We start from the raw sequence: 23694 nt of genomic DNA, 5'->3' as shown, positions 1-23694 counted from the left end.
GGGGTCATCCGGTCTGTTTCTCCCCGTGACGTCCCCCGTCGGGGTCTCAGGTAGTGCCTCGGCTTGGCTGACTCCTGGATCCTGGCACGCAGGCTCTCTCTCTTCAGGAGCTAGCAGCGTGCGTCCTTCTCTTCCGGTGGTCAGCCCAGACTGAACTGATCTGCAGGCTTTTATACCTGATCTCCAGTTGGAGCATGCCCAGCAGAGCTTCCGGGGCATGGCTTCCTCTGCAAGGAAGGAAGGGTTAACTCCTACGGTACCAGTGCGGGGCCGCTCTGCCCCATCACAGGGGGTAACATACTGAAGGAGTCCTCCTAGGGGCTGTTCCACAGCCGTGTGAGAGCACCGGACCTCTGGATTCTGTCACAATCGCATCATTATGCAGGTTTGGGATGACAAGCAGTTGCTGCAGAACTTTTGGATGCACAAGACCACATTAATGGAATGGTGCACAAAGCTCGCCCCAGCCCTCCAGTGCAGCAACATCAAAATGAGAGCTTCACTCATGCTGGAGAAGCAAGTGGCAATCACTGTGTGAAAGCTGGCCATGCCAGATTCCTAACAATCAGTCAGGAATTAATTTGGAGTTGGGAAATCTACCGGGGGGTTGCTGTGATGCAAGTGTGCAAGGCCATTAATTGTGTCCTCTTGGCAACATGCAGGACCTTTTGAATGGTTTTGCAGCAGTGGGGTTTCTAAATTCCAATGGGGGCAATAGCTGGCACACATCTCTCTATTTTGGCACCAGACCACCTTGCCAAGGAGTACATCAACAGAAAGGGCTACTTTCCTATGGTATTGCAAGCACTGGTGGATCACCAGGGATGTTTTACTGACATCAACATGGGCTGATCAGGGAAGGTGCATGACCTGCGCATCTTTAAAAACACAGAAAGATGTAAGCAGGGACTTCCTTTCTAGACCAGAGGATTACCATTGAGGATATGGAAATGCCAATAGTGATCCTTGGAGACCCAGCCTACCCATTACTCCCATCGCTCATGAAACCTTGCACCGGCCACCTTGCCAACAGCAAGGAGCGCTTCAACTACAGGCTCAGCAGGTGCAGGAGGACTCTTGAAGGTGCTTTTGGCTGTTTGAATCGTCGCTGTCTACTCACGGGATTGGACTTTCATGAAGAAAATATCCCCAGGATTATAGCTGCCTGCTGCATGCTTCATAATATTTGTGAAGCAAAAGGGGAAAGCTTCTGCCAAGGTGGAATACGGAGGTGGAACATCTGGCTGCTGATTTTGAGCAGCCAGATACCAGAGCTATAAGAAGAGTTCAACAGAGAGCTTTACAGCTCAGAGAGGCTTTGAAAGACCATTTCAAAAGTGAGGCACAGTAATGAGTGTTCTTGTAGTGTTCTCTGCTTGGCATTGTTTTTTAGCATTCCGGTCTGAACCTTATGAGTGCTGTGTGTGTGGTAATAACACATTGCAAGTGCACCTATTGCTATTATCTTTGAAGGATGTCAGCCCCAGCTACCACATGTTGTGAACTATTCAAGATGAATTAAGTTTCCATAAATAGACTTTTATTCCAAACTCATGCAAACAAAAATAACGGTAACTGAATGAAACTATATAAATACAGGGAAAAGAACCTTTGACAGGGAAAGAACAGTCATTCTCATTTCAAACACAAATACACCAACCGTGTCTCTCATAGGTCAGTGTACGTGCAGCTCTGATTGTGTGTACTCTCCCTCGGGATGGAGTGGGTAGGGGTACTGCAGTGGCCCCGAAATATATGTGAAATGTAGGGGCAGGGAGCATAGGGAGGTCCCAGAATGCAGTTACCAATAGACTGCAGTGGGAGGCAAGCAAGGATTACTTGGACCTGAAGGTCTATAAGAATCTCCAGCATGTCCATCTGGCGCTTGAGAAGCACTAACATGACCTGCTGCGTGTGTCTGTCCTTTTCCTCTGTGTTTCTCCTCTCTGCACTATCCCTTTCCATTCTGTCCACAAGGGTGCTCCTCCAAGCCCTCTGCTCGGTATGTGCAACACCAGAGGCTTGCAGGATCTCGTGGAACATGTCGTCCCTCATCCCCTTTCTTCTCATCATCTGAGCCACTCCAGTGGTGTGGATGGAGAGACCCTCAAGGCCACATTTCCAGCTGCAAAAAGCACAATGCATAGAGGTACTATTGTGAGTGTTTTCACTCCCCTTGATCCACACAAGTTACAAGCACTACATGCTCCCTTGGGATTCATAGAGCACGGCAGCAGTCCCAGCCATGATTAAGGCTGCGAGTCTGTCATAAAGGTCACGGATTCCGTGACTTTCTGTGACCTCCATGACTTCTGCAGCGGCTGGTGCTGGCTCAGGGATTGCCCAAGCTGGGCAGCCCCTGGGCCAACAGCAGCAGTTTGGGTGTGTGGGAGGGGGCTCAGGGCTAGGGGAAGGGGGAGTATGGGGGAGGGGCACTTACCTTGGGGTGGGAGGCTCCCTGGCTCCCACTGACATGGCCCCCTTGCAGCTCCTAGGCGGCGGAGGGGCAAGGTGATCCACACCACATGCTGCCCGCAGGCCCCACCCCCACAGCCCCCATTGGCTGCGGTTCCCGACCAATGGGGGCTGCGGCAGCTGGCGCTTGTGGCGGGAGCAGAGGGGCCCCTGCCTCCGCCACCTAGGAGCTGCAAGGACACGAAGCAGGGTAGGAAGCCCCTGCCAGCCCTGCCAACCCACCCACCCCCAAGCACGGGTCCCAGGCCACTTCCAGCAGCACCCCCGGACCGCCCCTCCCATAGGGCCCATGGCCACCCACCCAAGTTTTAGTCAGGGAGGGTATTTTTAGTAAAAGTCATGGACAGGTCACAGGCCGTGAATTTTTGTTTACGGCCCGTGACCTGTCCATGACTTTTACTAAAAATACCCATGACTAAAACATAGCCTTAGCCATGATGATTATGGCCCGGGGGAATAAGTGGGCGATTTTGGACAATAATAGGGGTGAGCACATGGGCATCAGTATATGTCGATAAGGCAACTGAATGGAATACTGGCACTGTTTTCCACAGGCGGTGGTAATTTTAGCTGATATCTCACTCCCAAGGGTAACAGAGGCTGAAAGAGAACAGCTCCTGAACGAGTCTGGCTGGAGACTGGACCCGTATGCTGCTAGCCTGTGTGCTGCATTGGTGCCTGCTGATGTAATTGCTCACTGGTGCGAGAAAGTGTCCTACTGCAGTGGAAGAAATAAAGCAGTCCTCCCCAGAAACCTTCAGCAGAGGACTGCAGACTTCCTCCAGGAAAGTTTTCTTGAGATCTCTATGGAGGATTCCCGGGACATCCCGATGCACAAAAACAAACTATTCCACAGGGCCCCCTCTGCCTAGCTGTACAGGGGAATGAGAGGCAGACAGTGAAATAACCAGTAGAGGTAGAGTTGCTATCTCTTCTTGCCTGATTAAAAAAGAGTAAATGATCAGGTGTCCCTGCAAAATCAAAACAAACAGCATACTTACTAGAGGTTCCATCCCCTGCATCAGGCTCGCCGGTGCTGGATAGTAGGGACTCTCCGGCGGTCAGAAAGAGGTCCTGGCTCACTGCACCACTGCATTCCCCCAGTCGCCTGTCCTCCAAAACTCCTCCTCCTCGTGCATCACCTCCTCCTCAGTGTGCACTGCAGGGGCCGCTGATTCCAGCTCCCCTGAAATATCCACAGGGCTCGTGGTGGTGGTCTCCCCCAAGGAAGGCTTGCAGCTCCGTGTAGAAGCAGCCTGTCTGCGGTTCCACACCAGAGTGACAGTTTGCCTCCCTTACCTTCTGGTACACCTGCAGCAACTCCTTGATTTTTACATGGCACTGCTGCATGTGCCTGTTGTAGCCCTTCTCCGCCATGCCCCCAGCGATCTGGCCATAGATGTCAACGTTTCTACGGATGGATCAGAGCTGTGCCTGCACAGCCTCTTCTCCCCACAGACCAAGGAGATCCACCACCTGCTGTGTACTCCTGGCAAGAGCACCTTTGCTGCGTGGCGCCAGCATGGTCAGCTGGGCAGTTGCTATGTGAGCTCTCCATACCAACCAAACATGAAATAGAATTTAAAATTGGCAGGGCTTTAAAGGGGGAGGGGCATGTACATGCATACCTGACTGCCAGGCAGAGGAGTTCTAAAAGGTGACCAGAGCAGTTATGCTGGGGCATCGTGGGACACCTCCTGGAAGCCACTAAAGTAGACATAAGTAATACAGTGTCACTGATATTGTGTCAACCAAACTATGTTGACCTAAGCACTATGCCTCTCGTGGAGGTGGAGTTACTAAGTCGGCGGAGAGGGCGAGTTACATCGGCGGGAGCAACATTTTAGTGTAGACGCTTACAGAATTAGGTCAACGTAAGCTGCCTTGCAAACAAACAAACTCTGTAGTGTAGACCAGGCCTCAGAGCTGGGACACCAGAACCCCTGGTGCAGGTGGGGATGAGTTCAAACAGTTGCAGCAAACTGGACATCCACTGAAGAATAGGTCTCATTGCCTCTTGAATGAAGTCTATGTCTCGCCTATGGATGCAAAAATATTTCTGCATTAAGACAAAGTTCAGGATCTATCAAACCTGTGTACTGCCTGCACTGCTATATGGGTCAGAAACCTGGACCCTCCTACAAGCAGACTTGGAGCAGCTAGAGGCATTCTATATGTGCTGTCAGCATCAAATGCTGGGCATAAAATGGTTCAACTTTGAGCAAGATTTGGCCTTCCTCCAATTGCTTGCTCTTTGGCCATGTTGCCAAGATGGCCAAAAACATCCCAGCTCATTGTGCTCTCAAACTCTCCACTGATGTAACTTGACCCTACCTGGCATCGCTTGCGGGACTGCCCAGAGATTCGTGAATTTTCAGAATTGAGCTAGATCTGGGAACTTCACTCTACAATATCTGGTACGATGCCATCATCCAAAACTTCCTAACTGTCAGAGTGATTAAGCACTGGAATAAATTGCCTAGAGAGGCTGTGGTATCTCCATCCTTGGGGATTTGTAAGAGCAGGTTGGACAAACACCTGTCAGGGATGGTCTAGATAATACTTAGTCCTGCCTTGAGTGCAGGGATTGGACTACATGACCTCTCAAGGTCCCTTCCAGTTCTATGGTCACTCCAGCTGTGCAATGGCCCTCAGTATATTGTGCACATTTGATGATGGTGATGATGAATTTATAAAACACCGCAGGGAAAACTGTGCATGTCTGAAATTTGTTACCAACTCACTGGTCCTGTTTTTCAGTACATTCCTAGGCAAATATGAACATGAATATATTGCATGCACACCCCCACTTTCTGCATGCACACAGCAAGATAGGCAGCTAGCCTACTGTGTGTGTCAAACCCAATTTGGGTGGCCTCTGTCATGCAGACCTTCATCATTCACTAGTGCAACATGGGGCTATAGTACCTTAAATACATTTGGAAACTAAAGTTGCTGCAGAATAAATAGGGTAACTTGCCAGGAGCTCCTTCCACCAGTGTTCTGTGATCTGCACCAGCTGCTTATTGGTGGCTGGGTGGAGTTTCAGGTGTCTGTTTTGGCCTATAAAGCTCTAGATGGCCTAAGGCTTGCCTGCCTGCCTGAGATGCCTTTGCCCTTGTGAGCTGCTGACACAAGATCAATGAAAGTGCTCAAAGTACAGCCTCCTTGGTTTACCAGAGAGGATGCTGCTGGTAGAACAGGGCCCTCAACTTAGAAATTCATTCCCTCGACTGAAACTGACTGAATATGCTCACCATTAGTGCATGGTGAAAAGCATTTGGAGAATGCTGAGTTTGTAAAGCAGTTGTAGTGTTAGGGGCTCTGCAGGATCCAAGGACAGAGGAGTTCATTTCATGCTGATGTCTGGTTTTGTACACAACAAGGCAGTTGGTCTGACTAATGCTGTTTTTGTCTCAGTTTAGTGGAGTTTTACACATCCCAGCATGAAGCATCTTTAATTATTATTTTAGTTTGGTTTCAACATATAAACATTATTTGCACATCCAAGCCTGCTGAAAATCAAGCCCTTATACTTCCCAATGCACAGAGGGTATTATTAAACTTTTGCATTTTACAAACACATCTGTGCCATTGCCCAGAAGCTATCCAGTCAACTCCTCAGGATCATGAGGTAAGATCTGGCCCTTCCTGTACTGAAGAGGTGTTAATACTCACTGTGCAAAGCAAGTCTGGTTTTATTCATGGCATCTAGCTCCTTTACGAAGTTAAATATTTTTGTTCCCATTTCCTCACAGGAGCTTTCTCTGAGCCAGACTGAGGAAAGCCTCAGCCTTGCTTGAAGTCAGGCTTTTCTGTGTAGTGCTGACCAGGCAGCTTGCATGAAGGTAAACCAGTGTGTGTCCAAATTAAAAGAAAAAGCAGGGACCTAATTTTTGGCTTGTGCCTACTTCTGCTGCGGATTTCCAAGGAGTAATGGGTTTAAAGGACACAGCAAGCTACACTACTGTTAGTTATTACTTATTGATCAAACAACAAGGGCAAGAGCTTTCTAAACTCTATCCAGGCAAGTGCACCAAAAAGGCATAAACTAGTACGAGTCCACTGGAGCAAATGGAGCTGCACCTGCTCTTCCAGCAACAAATTCAGCTGACCTCGTGCACATGACTGGCACACCAGATGAAGACTTATTTCTTATATCCCCTCACCTCAGACATTTCTGACTTCCCCAGGCTTCTGAGCTTTATTTACAGAAAGATGACTAATCTACAAAACATAAAGGGTGTTTTTATAAATTAAATTGTTAAGAAAACCGCTGAGAAAACTGCACCTACCTATGGGAATCTCAGGGATTTTATTCAAATAAAAGGAATAGGAGGTCATACAAGCAATGTTTCATTAAATGCTACATCAAAACATCTACCTACAGCAATTATTGATACAGGGCTTAATGTTCAAAGATGCAGTGCACTTGCAGCTCACAACGTCTTCACCTGGATGAGTAAGTACTCAGCATCTCTGAAAATCAGGCCTACAATATCATCTATTACAACAACTGCCTACAGCTTAATGCTGGTCATGTAAGGATACTTTTCGATGAAATGACAAACCAGCATGGATTAAGGTTAAATAAATGAGAAGTGAAAATCTTGTTTCATACTTGCGTGATATCAGAGTGCTCTGGGATTTCTAGTAATTCGATCTGTTCTTGCACTTGTACAATAGAGGACTCTTTAATGTCTTCAGTAGCACAACAGTGAGTGGTACAGGAATCACCTGGAGATGGAGGACACAATAAGAAAAAGACACAAACCATACTATTCTTCTAGATAAGGCAATAAATCCATCACGGGGGTTTGCACACCCCTCAGTACTGCTTGTCATCATGTGAGACAGATGATCACCTGTCTCTACAGACTTAAACTTATGAGGCAGGTCTGCCTTGTAGGAGCTGGAAGAATAACTGAAAACAAAAAGTTCTGGAAAAGTTTTCATGACTGTCCTTCTCCTTTATACTCTTTGTGGTAGGTTGAGGCCGCTCTGACACTGTCACAGATCCGCCAGGCAGAAAACCACCACAATGCACTCTTCCATAATCAGTTCAGCAGAAACTGGTCACTGAGCATCCATGTTTGTGGACACTGACCAAAGATTTGGTCAGGCAGAAAAGCTTAAAAGTATGTGCTGTATATCTCAGTACCCCAAACAGAGAGGAAAGCCTCCTCAATTATATGAAGCCTCTCTGGTCTTTATCAGTTGAAGACAATAAACGTTCTTGTCTATTGTCATTGTCCTTCAACAAACTCAGCTCTGTGCACTTGCTGTAACAGGAAAAATTAGCATGTTCAAGTGGCCATTTAAGTGGTCACAGGGGTTTTACTTTTGTCCTGTTCCCCATCTACTGGTCACGGAATTTTTATCTACCATGTGGGATGCCAAGAAGGAAAAAAAGAGAAGAGGGGAGTTTGCCTATGCTTAGGTTTAAATGTGACCTGTCCCCTTTCAAAGCAGTTGAGGTTGTATTCTTCCACTGCTGTGCTATAACCCTACCTGCAACTGTAGGTGCGGACTCTGGTAATTTCTTTCAAACAACACTGGTTTACTTCTTCCACCACCTCTGCAAAAAGTTCAGCCACTGACTGGTAATGCCCAATAGGCAAAATCAGGACATGATCCGTTGATAAGCCACCCTTAGCCAGAGCAAGACAGCACTAAAACATAACAAGAGGTCAGAAAATATATAAGTTTGCTGTGAATAGCTGCTAACTCAGACCTTGCCATTATAATGCCCTCCTGAACACAAAATACATTGAGTGACTTTCATGGCTAACCAGGCCCACTATTGCAAGATTCAAAATACAAAAGCCACAAAACCTCCTATGCCCTACCTGAGAGGAGATTTTGTAGCAGTCTGACAATTTTCAGACGACTTAGAAAAGGGTAAGGAACTCCAAAAAATTACTTTGAATGCAGGTGAGTTGGGCTTCAGCCAGTGTGGCAATGAATGGGATTTATGGATAGGATGCAGACAAAGAAAATCCACTTGGGAATTTATGGTTGGATATAAAGTAAACAATGAATTAATTTGATCCTATGATAGTTCATATTCAGCTCAAAATTTGGATTATATTCCACAGCAGCAGTAGTTTTAGGCAAGTGGAATAGACTCCTACCAACACTGTTTAACTCACAGTAGGTCACCGAATCAGGGCTGAGGTGTTCTTACACAAGGGTCTCTATCTAGATAGAAAGTTATTTAAAAAAAAAAAAAAAAAAAACACGAGACCACTCCAGACTATAAACTACAATGTTTAATCCTTAAGAAATGCATATGATTCTCATGATTTCAGTTGAGGTTCCACTCAACAGGTTCCTAGCTCAGGACTGAGAGTCTCAAAGCCTTGTGACAAAGTGGTAATTTTCTGTAATATTTCTGTTAATCCTATATGTGCCTCATTTTCCCACATACTTTGCACATACCCAGCGGGGGAGCAGTGGGGGGGAATTAAGGGCTAGTCTACACTGGCAGTGCTTTAACATGCCTTGTGTGGTCGCAGCGCAGTGCTGGGAGAGAGCTCTCCCAGAGCTCTAAAAAAACCCCACCTCAATGAGGGGCATAGCTCCCAGCACTGGGGCACTGTTTACACTGGCGCTTTACAGCGGGGGATGTTTTTTCACACCCCTGAGTGAGACAGTTGCAGCGCTGTTAATTGCCAGTGTAGACAAGCCCTCAGTTTGCTCTCAGGACAGATTAAGAGACATCAAGGCTTGTGTGTCACTTTGCTGTCTGAGCAGGTCATTAAAAAGACTGGCCAAAGCTGATCCATATGAATGGAAATTCCGAGAAGATAATAGAAAGCCCAATCATTGACATCTAGCAACCAATGATTCAAAGGGAGGAGGATTTCCCCACCTCACAACAGCGACATTGTAGAGTGTTGGAAAGGTAGATTTGTCCTGGCTGGTTAAGACATTAAAGAAAGAGAGAGATGGAAGGGAGGAATAAGATGGGGTGAAAATCGATGCACTAGGAAAGAAAAATAGCAAGAACCTCAGGTTTATACTGCAGTTGCTCAAGACAGTCATGAGATGGTGAAGGTGTTTGGTTCCCTTTTTTCACAGCATCTTTCAGAACTAGGAAAAAAGGCCACTGAGTCCCATGTTTCTCCTTCCCATTTATTTAAAAATTATGTTCATTTACTACAAGAAAAATAAAAAACTGGAAGATATTAAAACACACCCCAAGAGATGCAAAAACATAACATCTCATTTAAAAAAAAACAAAACACAGTAAAAGGTACAACGTGACAACACTGTACACACCTGTTACATCACTTACTACACCAAAGCCCTTCAAAACAATATTTACTAGTCTAGAGATTATCCAATCTTACGCTGCCCACTTGAGAGTAATGTGTTTATTAAATATGATAAATATCTATTTCGACATATCACAACTACCTTGGCTCCAATGCAATAATCAATATTCTTTCATCACGAGTCTCAAAATATAAACATGTCTGAAAAACAAAGGCATCAGTAACACATTAATCAGTCTCAAATGCAAGTCCACATACATTCTTCATTTTATTGTAAGTCAATACTGTTTTATTACTTATTTGTAATTTTGTAGCACCTAGGAGCCCCTGTCATGGACCAGGGCCTTATTGGGCTAGGCCCTGTACAAACACAGAACACACTTTTCCTATTAAGCTACATACATCATTCTCATGAAACAAAAATTAGAAACACTTCACCCAAAAATACTGATGCCAATTGATAAAGAAAACAAGTTTTCTCATTTAATGGAATCTGAAGAAAGTACTTATCAAAATATTTTTAAAATGCATTAATCAAACAAGCCAGACTTCAAGTTGATGTGTTATAATGAAACATGCATTTCTTTGTATTTGAAAATAATATTTATTTTCTCATATATGTAGGAGCAAGATTTACAATATTTTGCAGCTATTAATTTCTTCATTCTTAAGTGCTTGGGGTTCTAAATGAAGTGACAGGTAACATTTGTCATTTAACTCACTTTTAAAAAACAAATATAACTTACAAAATGTTTACAAATAAAGACACCCTTCCTTTCACCTACTTTAACTCAGAGACTCAAGAACTCACAAATGGCTGGGTTTTATGAAAAATAGTTACCTTTGTATGAATTGTCACTCAGAAACCAAAAATCAATTTTGGTAAAATAATCCAAGTTCTACATTTTGATTAATGTAGAATGAGCCTGGAGGCCAAAGGCCAGAACTCCTGGGTTCTATTTCTGGCTCTGCCACGAACTAAGGCCTGGTCTACACTTAAAATTAAGGCTGTGAAAAATCCACACCCCTGAATGCCATAGCTACGCCAACCTAAACCCCAGTGAAGATGCACATATTGTCGCTTGGGGAGGTGGTATTCTTATGACAACAGAAAAACCCCTTTCATCAGTGTAGGCTGCGTCTATGCTATGGGATTATGCCAGCATAGTTACAGCGCCACAGCTACGTCCATGCAGTCTCCATAGTTTAAACATACTCTCAGTGAGTGACCTTGAGCAAGTCACTGCATCTCTTTGCTTCAGTTTCCCACCTGCAAATATGAGGATAAGCCATATCTGCAGTACCAACTTTAAAGAGGTTGTGAGTCTTAATATTTGTTCAATGTTTTAAAGATGGAAAGCACTATGCACATGTTAAGCATTGTGCTTCTAATTCACATTACATTTAGAGAAGTCTAATAAAATAAGCATTTGGCTTAATTTAACATTGTAGACCAGGAATGTTTTATAATAATAATAATAATAATATATGGAGATATACCTATCTCATAGAACTGGAAGGGACCCTAAAAGGTCATTGAGTCCAGCCCCCCCGCCTTCACTAACAGAACCAAGTATGGACTTTGCCCCCAATCCCTAAGTTGCCCCCCTCAAGGACTGAACTCACAACCCTGGGTTTAGCAGGCCAATGCTCAAACCACTGAGCTATCCCACCCCCTTGCCAATGGGAGACATTATACAGTCACACCCTTCTAATCTAATACATCATGATGCAGAAGCAGAAATATAAAACTTACATCGAATTCTCCACTTTTCTTCTGAACAGCTTACACTATGTTGAACAACATTAATTTTTTCTTCAACACCCCCAAAGGCCAGTCTAGGAGAGAAATAAAGTAGAAATAAGGACAAGATGACCCCATAATGAGTTTGTGTATCTATAATTTTTGAATTGATATTAAAAATTGTGACCCCCATCTTCCTTACAACCAAGGATTCACACACTCAATTCACCCAAGTGGCTGAGGAAAATCCTGCCCAAAATGTCACTACTGTCTAAATGCTGATTAACACAAACAGATGCACTTTCCCAGAACAGGAGTCCTAAGAGTCACCAGGAGACAGACTGCCTGAAACCTCTGAGGATCAAGAAAAAACAAGTGCTGCCTCATGTAATGCACATCTCCCCAAAATAGACACAATTTTTCTACAACCATGTCAACTTTATTACACAATATCATGTAATTAAAACTTATATTGAAATGCACACACACAAGGGGCAGAGTTAGGATTGTATGAGGAGCCTAGATAACTAGCCTATCTTGAATTTTAGGTGTTTAAACCATAGAATATTAATGTTCTCTTTACAATTTTTTTCTGAAACATTTTTGGTTTTAAATAAACAGAAAAAGCGTTTGATGACACTGGACGCCCCTCCATTTGGGCTACAAGATAGGGAGCCCGTTAGCTCAGTCCTTACACACCTTCAGGCTTAGTGATGATTAAATGGTGATTAAAACCACACAAAAAAAGTTGCTATACTGCGCCTGCACAGTGCAATTTTCTGTTAAGAGGTATTAAAAAACAAAACATCGCAAAAGCGTTTTATTTACCGAAATCAGACTGGAAATACTTAGGCAACTTTTGAACGGTGTCATTACTTTTCCAGTTATCCTAGGTGGCAGCAATTATAGCAAGGTTGAAATTGCAACACAGTTTCCATTATGAAGCCTGTTTTCCAACAACTTCCTCCTGAAGACCTCTCCTTTGGCACGGAGAGTCTCCCTGCCGGCCCGGCTATCGTAGCTACAAGAAAACGGGGGAAAGCGCCAGAGCGTATCAGGACTGGACCGCGCGGCTCGGGAGCAGCCAGCACAACCGGCCCAGCGCGCCCCCCGGCCGCAGCCCCCGGCGCTGGCAGCGCGGCCCTGGCGGGGGTTGGAACGGCTCGATCGGGGTCCCGCCCGGCGCAAGGCTGAAAGCAGCGGGCGCTCAGATCGAAATACCCGCAGCCCCGCCCACTGCTGAGCCCGGCCGGTCCCCGCCGAGTCCGGCTCCGCCCGCACCCCCCGTAGCCCGGGGCCTAGCGCGGACATACCAGAACCGGCCCTCGGCGCGCAGCACGATGGCAGGGCAGCGACACGGCCCCCCCTCACCCGGAACCAACAACCCTGACCACCCTGTGCATCACTCAAACCCTTCCCCTGAATCAATAGCTCGGCTTGCTGTGTGCGTCAGCTGATCCCTTCCCCTCCGGAACACACAGCCCTGATCGCTGTGTGCGACACCCAAACCCTTCCCCCTGGAACCAACTCCAAAACACCAGCCCACTCACCTCTGGCCAGGGATAGTCAGTCAATTATTTTTGGTCAAGGTCCAGCCGCCAGAGAAAATAATTAAAAAAAATCTGATAATAATTAGTAAATAAAAAGATTTCAAGGTCCTTTTAAAAGCATCTGGAGGTGCAGATTTGGCCTGTGGTCCTCCTATTGGCTACCCCCTGCCTCAGGCATTACTGTACTAAAACCTTCCCCCCCACATCCTCTGGAATCAACATCCTCTCTGACAGTGTGCATCAGCCCAACCCTTCCCTACAGCCACACTCACCATATATGTCAACCGCAACATTCCTCTGGCACTAAATTCACTGCTCCATAGGAGCGTGACACAAATTGTTCATGAGTGTGTGTATGTGTGCGTGTGTCGCTGACACTGTTTCCCCCAGAGCTAGCTGTGACAGATAGGGTTGCCAACTTCTAATCACACAAAACCGAACAGCTCTGCCTCGCCCCTTCTCCGAGACTTGCCTCCCACTCGCTCCACTCCCCTCCCCTCCCTCCGTTGCTCACTCTTCCCTACTCTCACTCACTTTCATTGGGCTGGGGCAGGAGGTTGGGGTGCAGGGTTGGGTGGCCAAGCGGTGCTGCGCAGTTCGCGCTGCCTTCGCAGGCGCCACCCCCTGCAGCTCCCAGTGGTCGTGGTTCCCTGCCAATGGGAGCTGCAGAGTTGGAGCTGGGGGCAGGGGCAGCGTGCGGAGCATCCCAGTCCCTGACCACCCCAGCGCCTAGGGGCCGCAGGGACCTGGCGGTCACTTCTGTGGGCAACGCATAGCCAGGGCAGGCAGGGAGCCTGCCTTAGCCCCAGGCCCCCACTGCGCTGCTCACTGGACTTTTAACGGCCCAGTCGGCAGCGCCAACCAGAGCTGCCAGGGTTCCTTTTCGATCGGGCATTCCAGTCGAAAGCCGGATATCTGGCAACCCTGGACAGATACTGCAGCCACATACAGTATCTCTGGGGACTAGATTGTATTTTACATTGACAGCATAGGAAAAAAACCAAAAAGCCATTCTATGACGATAGGCCAGACAGTATGAGCTGTGGAATATCCATAGCTCTTTTATTTGGGCATAAGCTTTCGTGGGTAAAAAACCTCACTTCTTCAGTTGCATCTGAAGAAGTGAGGTTTTTTACCCATGAAAGCTTATGCCCAAATAAATCTGTTAGTCTTTAAGGTGCCACTGGACTCCTTGTTGTTTTTGTGGATACAGACTAACACGGCTACCCCCGATACATAGCTCTTTGTATCACATGGGTGCAATTAATGCAAAACCCCAAGGTTGGCTTTGAAGCTTGACCTCTTGGATAATAGGCAGCAGGAAGGTTTTTCCTGTTTTCAGGAGGCAGGGAGACAAAACAAGGCATTTGGTATAAAAGGCTGGGTTTAAGTAGACTCAGGGTCATCTTTTAGATTTGGCAAACAGAACTTTTGGCCTTGGGGCCCCACTCCTCGCTGAAGGTTTGGAAGGCTTACCAATGGCCCACATGGAAAATGGACTATTTCTGGTATGTATAGGAAGGAGTACTGTGAAAAGGGATCTGGGGGTCATAGTGGACCACAAGTTAAATATGAGTCAAAAGTGTAACACTGTTGCAAAAAAGTAAGCAAGTAAGCAAGACACGAGAAGTAACTCTTCCGCTCTACTCCGCCCTGATTAGGGATCAACTGGAATATTGTGTCCAGTTCTGGGCGCCACATTTCAGGAAGGATGTGGACAAACTGGAGAGAATCCAGAGAAGAGCAACAAAAATGATTAAAGGTCTAGAAAATATGACCTATGAGGGAAAGTTGAAAAAATTGGGTTTGTTTAGTCTGGAAAAGAGAAGACTAAGGGGGGGACATGATAACAGTTTTCAAGTACGTAAAAGGCTGTTACAAGGAGGAGAGAGAAAAGTTGTTTTTCTTAACCTCTGAGGATAGGACAAGAAGCAATGGGCTTAAATTGCAGCAATGGAGGTTAAGGTTGGACATTAGGAAAAACTTCCTGTCAGGGTGGTTAAGCACTGGAATAAATTGCCAAGGGAGGTTGTGGAACCTCCATCATTGGAGATTTTTAAGGGCAGGTTAGACAAACCCCTGTTAGGGATGGTCTAGATAATACTTAGTCCTGCCATGAGTGCAGGAGACTGGACTAGATGATCTCTCAAGGTCCTTTCCAGTCCTATGATTCTATGATTCTCTGGCCACAGACCTGCAAGCTAAGGTCCTCTAAAATCCCCTGATCCCTCCCATCACCCTGAACCCCCAAAATCAGAGAAATAGGGCAATAGAACACCCAGAAGCACACAAGTCCCAAAGGAAACCAACACTGCACCCATGCTAATTGGTTTCCAGCAAGCAATAAGGCAGCTATGTTTTCTCAGGCTGATCCCTTTATACCTTGCAGGCAGGTGGGATTGGACAGACCTCCACATTACAATTTCTGCAGAGCCAGGTGAAAACCCATAGCCCCTCCCCCTCCATTAGCACCCACCCAAGGTCTTCAGCTGCGGCTTTCAGATTCATCACAACTTCCCCCAGAGACAGGAGGCCTTTGGGAAAATGGAAAGAACCTCACTTAGATGGCAAATTTGGCTGCTGTTTCTGCAGAGATTTATTGGCATGCTTTCTTTTCTCACTTATTTCCCTCTTGAGCCTGACTGAGTTTAAATTTTGTCCTTCCCTAAGTCCCAACCCCCCTTGTGCAAGGTGCGTGGCTCGGCCCCAAAGAGATCCCTTTTACCATTTGCTAGCAGGCTCCTGTGTTGTTATTAGGCCCCAATCCTATAAGCTACTTTGTGTAAGTGGAGGCCAGTGCTCACGCAGCGCTCCATTGAACTGAATAGCACAAACATTTAAAGAGATTTGTATTAAAGGTGTAAAATCCATAGGAAAACCAGAGAAATGTGGGTATGTCCAAAGTGAGACCTGTGGAGTCAGAAATCACTTGTTGTTGGAGTCTATTTATCTAGGAGGGCTGTGCTGCAAAAAGCGCTGGAAAGTGGCACAGAGTACATCAGACTGCCCAAGATGTAGAAAGAGAGCAGCTAGGGGAATGAACTCCATGGAACAGTCCTCACCGGTGAATGTACTTTTAGTTTGCATTGTTTGTGTGGTAGGGAAATTTTCTAAACTTCTCAGTAATTAAGACTACGGTGCCACTGCTGCAGTTACAGCTCAAATCCTCCAGATGTCGCATGTGCATCAGGTCCAATTCCAATGTGCAGGAATCATCTAAATCAGGGGTAGGCAACCTATGGCACGCGTGCCGAAGGCGGCAAGCGAGCTGATTTTCAGTGGCACTCACACTGCCCAGGTCCCGGCCACCGGTCCGAGGGGCTCTGCATTTTAATTTAATTTTAAATGAAGTTTCTTAAACATTTTAAAAACCTTATTTACTTTACATACAACAATAGTTTAGTTATATATTATAGACTTATAGAAAGAGCCCTTCTAAAAACGTTAAAATGTATTACTGGCATGCGAAACCTTAGATTAGAGTGAATAAATGAAGACTCGGCACACCACTTCTGAAAGGTTGCGGATCCCTGATCTAAATTAAGAGGCTGGTGAGATGTATTAATTAGTCCCTCAGGCTCTCCTATGGACTAGCACAGAATTGTTTCCTACCGTACATGCTTTAGAGGAACTTCTTTCAATGGCAAATTGATGACAGCATCCCTCTGGGAAATGATTTATGTCCTGCCTCCATTCCCAGTGCACTATCCATGGTAAAGTTTACAGAGTCTGCCATACTGTATGAACCTTCCAGAGCAGCTTGTGAGAATCTTCCCATACTTGTCATCATTTTAGTAACACAGAGCCAGCAGCTTGATGCCAGCCTGGGTGTCAAGTCATTCGGCGTGACATTCAGAGCTTGGCAGGATTTAGATAAAAGGACTAGACATTAATATGGCTAAAGAGAGCGGCCAAAGTTACACTGGAAAGGATAAAAATATTATAAGGGATCTCAGGCCTCAGGGCATCAACCACTATCTGATGAACATTAGGAAGAAACTTCCCCCGTTGGCAAGTTATTTCCAAGTGCAAGTCTGCTACTGGGTTACTTGCACCTTCCTTTGAAGTATTAGGTACTAACTAGTGTTGAAGACAAGATACTGGACTGAACAGATCACGTATCTGATGCAAAAAGGCAATTTCTGTATTTCTATGTTGCATGATCGTGCCATGACATGCTGTCATAAATGATGATGGGGACAGATCAAGGCCCAAACACCCTGACCCAGATCCTCAAAGGTATTTAGGTGCCTAACTCCCATAAACAGGGCCCTACCAAATTCATGGCCATGAAAAATGCATCACGGACCATGAAACCTGGTCTCCCCCTGGTGAAATCTGGTCTTTTGTGTGCTTTTACCCTATACTATACAGATTTAATGTGGAAGACCAGAGTTTCTCAAGTTGGTGGTCTTGACCCAAAAGGGAGTTGCAGGGGGGGTCGCAAGGTTATTTAGGGGGGTCGCGGTATTGCCACCCTTACTTCTGTGCTGCTGCAGATGATGATGCTGCCCTCAGAGCTGGGCGGACAGAGAGCAGTGGCTGTTGGCCAGTTGCCCAGCTCTGAAGCGGTAGCGTAGCTGGGCGGGAGCGGGGGAGCGGCCACTCCCCCACTGAGCACAAGTGGCACCTTGTCAATTTCTTGGCGCCTTTTTACTCACCCCGGGGAGCGATAAAAAAAAAAGGCACCACCCACTGCGGCGCTTTTATTTTACTCACCCGGCGGCGCTCTGGGTCTTCGGCAGCGGGACCTTCACTCGCTCCGGGTCTTCGGCGGCATTTTGGCGGCAGGACCTTCAGTGCCGCCGAAGACACCCGGAGTGAGTGAAGGGCCCGCCACCGAATACCTAGAGCGCTGCCGGGTGAGTAAAAGCGCCGCAGTGGGTGGCGCCTTTTTTTTATTGCTCCCCCTGTTCCCTCCACCTGGCTACGCCACTGCTCTGAAGGCAGTGCCCCGCCAGCAGCATTGCAGAAGTAAGGGTGGCAATACCTGATCATGCCACCCTTAATTCTGCGCTGCTACCTTCAGAGCTGGGCGGCCAGAGAGTGGTGGCTGCTGACTGCGGGCCCAGCTCTGCAGGCAGCAGCACAGAAGTAAGGGTGGCAATACCATACCATGCCATCCTTACTTCTGCGCTGCTGCTGATGGTGGCTCTGCCTTCAGAGCTGGGCTCCTGGCCAGCAGCCACCGCTATCCAGCTGCCCAGCTCTGAAGGCAGCACTGCCGCCTGCAGCAGAGCAGGAGTAACTGTAGCAGTACCGCAACCCTCTGTACAATAACCTTGCGACCCTCCCCACAACTCCTTTTTAGATCAGGACCCCTACAATTACAACACCGTGAAATTTCAGATTTAAATAGCTGAAATCATGAAATTTACAATTTTAAAAATCCTATGACCATAAAATTGACCAAATGGATTGTGAATTTGGTAGGGTCCTAATTATTATCGTTATTATTGGTATAACACCATTGAACCAATTAATAGTAGTGCATGTGATACACTGGGGAAATCCATAGCTGGTGGGGAATGAACAGTAAATATGGGTGTGCTAAGGATTTGTGTTTATTTCTATGAGTGTTTATGTTTTTGATGGGGCCCTGCATAACAGGATCCTGTCTTCACGGATTATTTCAGTTTTAAAATGAGATCAAATTCTGCAGGCTTTTGGCCGCATAAATGGCCTGTGCAAGACAAACAAATTCAAATGCAGAGATGCTCAGGTTTGTTTGTCTTGACCCTGAATGCATAGCCCTCTGGCAAACAAAGGGGTAGCCACTGTCTGATATCTAAAATTCTCCTGTTGTCTGGCCATGAGTGGGGAAACTATTTACTGCATCTGGAATGAGCTGCATGTTGTTGTTTTTCAATACTTTCCAAAAGTTGGGAATGAAATTACATCACAAATACTCATAACAAGGGAGGGGAGAGGCAGCTAACAGCTCTGTTTTGGAGCTGGCATAGTACAAAATGTGTCACGCAAGATTGCCACTGAGCTATGCTGTGTCCAAAACAGTAAGTAAAAAGAGGAGTGAGGAAAGAACAGGTCCCAGGAGTGCCTTACACAGCCAAGGAGTTTTAATTAATAATTCACCTCGGAGCTGGATTAATGGCAGCCTAGGTTCTTTGTCATAGGCTCATATATTAAGGACAGCTAGCTATTGAGATACAGTGGTAACCCCTTATTTTGAATTGAGATACAGTCAAACACCAGTTGTAGTGGGGATGCGGGAAAAGTTATTTGGCCAAACTGTGAAATCACCTAGAAATCAATGGCTCTCTATTTAGAATGGAATTCAGTAGCCAGAAATCCTTCTGGGCAAAGCACTCAGAGAGCCTCCCCGACACCTTGGTGAATGAGTCAATCCCAGGCTAAAGTACAGCTGAGAGTTAGTTAGTTTCCTAGAGACCCTGGGCCAAGTTGAAAATGTATGAATGTATTTTCATGAATATTTCTAATTCACTTCTTTTCATGGGGAGATCTGTATTCTGATCCCTTGGAGAATGGGACTGCTGACTCCCCCAGACAGTGAGTGGGAGACAGCCCAGTGTGTAAGCTCCGATCACAGGTGGGTACACTTGTGTGATGGGAAATGATGCAACACATACATTCCTTTCAGCCCTTCAGAGGCTGAATGCGTAGGCTTTTCCCTGGGATTAGTACAGGGTCACAGTCCTAAACAAGGAGCAAACTCCTCACCAGTTAACGTGACATGCATGAGGGTGAGCCAGCCTTTCTGCAGCTGGGCTCTGCTTTGCAGTCCCCACAGCCAGTTAATTCCACAGATGCTCGGAAATCCAGAACCAAAAGTGAACAAGAGACCAGTTAAGCAACTTACTGGAAACAAGCAACAGCTACAGGCAGAACAACAGGAGTAAAGCCGCAGCTCTGAATTTGTGGGTCACCAGTACTGAAGTACATTAGAGTTGAACCTGATGCTAAACAATAACCCTTCCAGATTTGGAGGCAGACCCTCAGTTTGTGCCAGTTGGCCTAGCTCTGTTGAAGTCAATGGAGCAATGCTGATTTACTCTAGCTAAGGATCGTCCCTTGTCTTCATCCAACCCCAGAAAAACATATATGGGAGGTAAATCTACCTGTTCACTCACTATTATGGAACAATGCATGATATATTCCTCCATATGTTTTTTTTATTTTAGGGCAGTTCCATCAAATATGGGGGCGAAATTCCAAACCAAATGACCCCATCCATTGTCTCAGTATTGTCATTTATTTACTCTAAATTGTATAAATGAGATAAGATTATTACAGGATCTAGTACCAAGGAATAAGGTGTAATTTAGATTTAGAAATGTACATAAGAACATAAGAATGGCCGTACTGGGTCAGACCAAAGGTCCATCTAGCCCAGTATCCTGTCTACCGACAGTGGCCAATGCCACGTGCCCCAGAGGGAGTGAACCTAACAGGTAATGATCAAGTGATCTCTCTCCTGCCATCCATCTCCCCCCTCTGACAAACAGAGGCTAGGGACACCATTCCTTACCCATCCTGGCTAATAGCCATTAATGGACTTAACTTCCATGAATTTATCCAGTTCTCTTTTAAATGTAGAAATCTAATTTCACTTAAATTGTAAGTCCTTTGGGGCAGGGATCTTTTGTTTGTTCTGTGTTTGTACAGCACCTAGCACAATGGGGACCTGGTCCATGACTCGGTCTCCTAGGTGTTACCACCACACTAAATAAATAAAATATAATAAATAATAAATATACAGATTGATATTTTACTGATAGGTCCAAATACAGCAAGCCAAACCTACTCGATTCCTGAATCTGCATACCTGTTTTCTATCCAATACTACAGGAGAAGAGACTACTTTCTCACAATTGGTCCCTTACTATCTACAAAGGCATTCGAAAAGGCATTCAACTTCTATGCTGCACCGATTTACACCAGCTGAGGATCTGGTCATTAGCATTTTTCCAATTTTTTCAAATGTCTGGAAAAATCATTTGCAGGTGGAGATAGAATATGATGAGAAAACAGCTACAAAGGGAGTTACAAAACAACCTGTTCTCTCAGGAAAAGCTGAACCAGATAATTGAATGCCAGATTTTTTTATGCTCTTTCCTCTCTTTCTCTTTTTCACTTTTGAGACCAAGGCTTCTTCTGAGTAATTAGGGGACTATATAACTTAAGGGGTTGCTAATGGGATGGAGCCTTTCATCTCTAGGCCACTGCTGTGATTTCAGCTTGGATAAGCAGTGACAGAAAAGGACTGATGGTTATTCAGCAGCTTTAATGAAGTGATCTAGTATTCTCAGTTCACTTCCTAGTGATCCAGTATTCTCAGTATTCTCACTTCCTAGTGAAAACAAAACCCACCATCACCACTGGCCGATAACTGTTGTCAGTCTCAGCAGAGACCAAGGATTGACTGGACCAAAGAGAATAAACTAGAGAGAGAGGTCACTCCAGGTCAAGTTTGTGGCAGTTTGGTGCCATGGTTTCCATATACACTGCACTTGATCTGTGAATAGAAGTTTATAGTTTCCAGTAGTTGGTCCAGAACTTTTCACTGGCGATAAAATCAATAGATATGAAATCGCTCAGAAGCAAAGCCAAAATAAAAAGCTGGTTGCATCCTAAAGTACAAAACATGGGTGTTATTGCCAGTCCAAGCATTCTTGTAGCATTGTGCAATGATCTCAGCTGTTGTGTGAAGACTAATCACTGAGATTCACCGGATCATTCGTTCCCCTCCAACTAGCTCATTTTGTTTCGTAAAAATTTTATCATATTTTTCAGTGTTTTCTCAGGTTACACATTTTAATTGAAACATCCTGTTTTGTGGCTGTTTATAGCTCAGAGATGTGCCCCATAAACATGCACCTTCTTGAAAAGCTGCCCACCAAGGCTTTGGATATTTCCAGTTGCTTTTTATCATGTGATTATTGAACATCTGTTATTTTTGTTCCTTGTATTTTACTTTTACTAGAGAAACCCACTGACACAGACTAAGACCAATACAAAGTTGAAGCTAACCAGGCATAGATGCTTAAAAGCAAATTTATTAGGAAGTTCAAAGAGACTCCTTGGAAAAGAATCATCTCAGTTTATCGGAGGATAAATATTCAGCCAAATGATTCTGTGTACAATGATGGCACATACATAGAGCTAACGAGGTCAGCTAGTTAGAACACACAGGAGATCATTAAGTCAGATACTGTGGTGCGGTTTTCAAGAGGGCTGGTTACATTTTTGGCTATCAAAAGCATGTGTAGTTATGGATGTTAAAATATGGGTGTTCAAATCTAATGATTTAGGGCATAAATTAGTCACCTACAGGAATTAAGAAATAAGGCCAATGGGAGTTGTAGGTGTAACCCTTCTGCCCATCTAAGTTGGCAGCAACAAGGGCCGGGTTCTGTATCTAGGGGTTCCGTTTCAATAACACAATGCAAAACCGGCTCGAGCCCCCACCCAGTGACCTGGGACAATTACATACCACCCCCCTGGGTACCTCTAAGAGGCAATACTTCCCCTCTCGCAAGCACGGAGTCTGAGTGTAGCAGAAAATGTTTAATAACATGAGGTAAACGACATCAGCATAAAATTGGAAAAACACCACAAACAGGATTCATAACACAAACCATGAGCAAAACCCACCCCAGCAAATGGGGCTGTGTCCTTTCCCTTTGGTTCTTGAATCCAGCAACCCAAAAATCACCCAGAGTCCCCCAAGTCCAACAGCCCCAAAGTCTCTTGGGTCCAGCAACCACTCAAAGTCCCAAAAGTCCAACAACCCCCAAAGTCTCTGTCCCTGGTCAGTGCCGCCCCAGAGTAAAAAGGGGGGGGGCACGCAGGGTGTTAAGGGGCACCTTACGTGATCCGAGGCTGGCCAGCCGTCTGTTTCTCCGTGGGGGTTCCGCCGCAGCCTTCACCACGAGCCAGTCCACTTTCCTGCCACCCCACGAACTGCTCCGCTCTACAAGCTGCTCCGCTCCGCTCCGCTCACCGACCTGTGAGCCGTTCCAGCCGTCCCCGCAAACAGCTCCGCTCGCCGTTCCTTGGGCCACTCCAACCGGCCCCGCAAGGCTCCACGCCACTCACTGCTCCTCCAGTCATCCCCACAAATTGCTCCGCCAGCTGCTGAGCAATATAGCTTCAGGCTCCCCCACTAGTTAACACAGCACTCAGTGATCTCAGCTCTTAATAACATCAGCTCTTTTGTGATTTCAGCTCTTATCGATTTCAGCTCATAGTATAGTAGGGGAGCCCCAGTGCTGGTGCACCATTGGCCCAAAGTGAATTCAGCTCAGCAGCCTGTAACTAGACTCCTAAGGGAATCAAAGTTAGCTCTGACATTCAACAGTGGAGAGAGGAGGTGGTGCAATTGGTGTTTCGGACCCTCAGAGAGGGCCCATACCATCAGGTACAAATATCCATCCCCATCCTCTCTCAATTCACTGGGTTTTGTAGCCCATGCCCCTTGTCAAGCAAGTGCTACTTAGGTAATGGTGAAGGACTCACTCAGTCCTTCTGTCATACAACAGTTCCACTGGCCTTGATTCACAGAATCAGGGTAACAAAACTTTATTCTTCCTGCCCCAATAATAGAGAAACTGGGGATCCCACACCAGCCAAAGTAACCACTTTCAGTTGCTGTGTTTCATGCCAG

General features: G+C 45.9%; 1 protein-coding gene, 1 long non-coding RNA gene and 1 other non-coding gene across 6 annotated transcripts in view; all 3 read right to left on the bottom strand.

Annotated features, from left to right (window-relative positions):
• The window catches only part of LOC112106605 (inhibitor of nuclear factor kappa-B kinase subunit alpha), a 76443-nt gene extending 72341 nt beyond the window's left edge, over window positions 1-4102 (bottom strand). The window contains exon 1 of the mRNA XM_026653688.1: window positions 3477-4102. The gene's annotated coding sequence lies outside the window, so the exon portion shown is untranslated. The remainder of the gene's footprint in view (window positions 1-3476) is intronic.
• Window positions 4103-4128: 26 nt separating this feature from the next.
• Window positions 4129-12899, bottom strand: LOC113406873. Of its 4 annotated transcripts, XR_003369894.1 has the most exons (7): window positions 12813-12884; window positions 12328-12520; window positions 11512-11594; window positions 9898-9956; window positions 7987-8147; window positions 7097-7212; window positions 4129-4514 (listed from the first exon to the last, which is right to left on the bottom strand). It is a non-coding gene; the product is annotated as an uncharacterized LOC113406873 (long non-coding RNA). The 4 variants fall into 4 exon arrangements; XR_003369895.1 differs by lacking the exon at window positions 11512-11594; XR_003369897.1 differs by lacking the exon at window positions 12328-12520 and having other exon boundaries at window positions 12813-12866.
• Window positions 7377-7519, bottom strand: LOC112106616. Its single transcript, XR_002908115.1, has one exon. It is a non-coding gene; the product is annotated as a small nucleolar RNA SNORA12 (small nucleolar RNA).
• Window positions 12900-23694: the final 10795 nt, after the last annotated feature.

This window comes from Terrapene carolina, unplaced genomic scaffold (assembly GCF_002925995.2).
Source record: "Terrapene carolina triunguis isolate 2854851 unplaced genomic scaffold, T_m_triunguis-2.0 Scaffold147, whole genome shotgun sequence".
NCBI classification, from domain to species: Eukaryota; Metazoa; Chordata; order Testudines; family Emydidae; genus Terrapene; species Terrapene triunguis.
The sequence above is the reverse complement of the archived record's forward strand: the minus strand, read 5'-3'. Positions and strand labels throughout refer to the sequence as shown.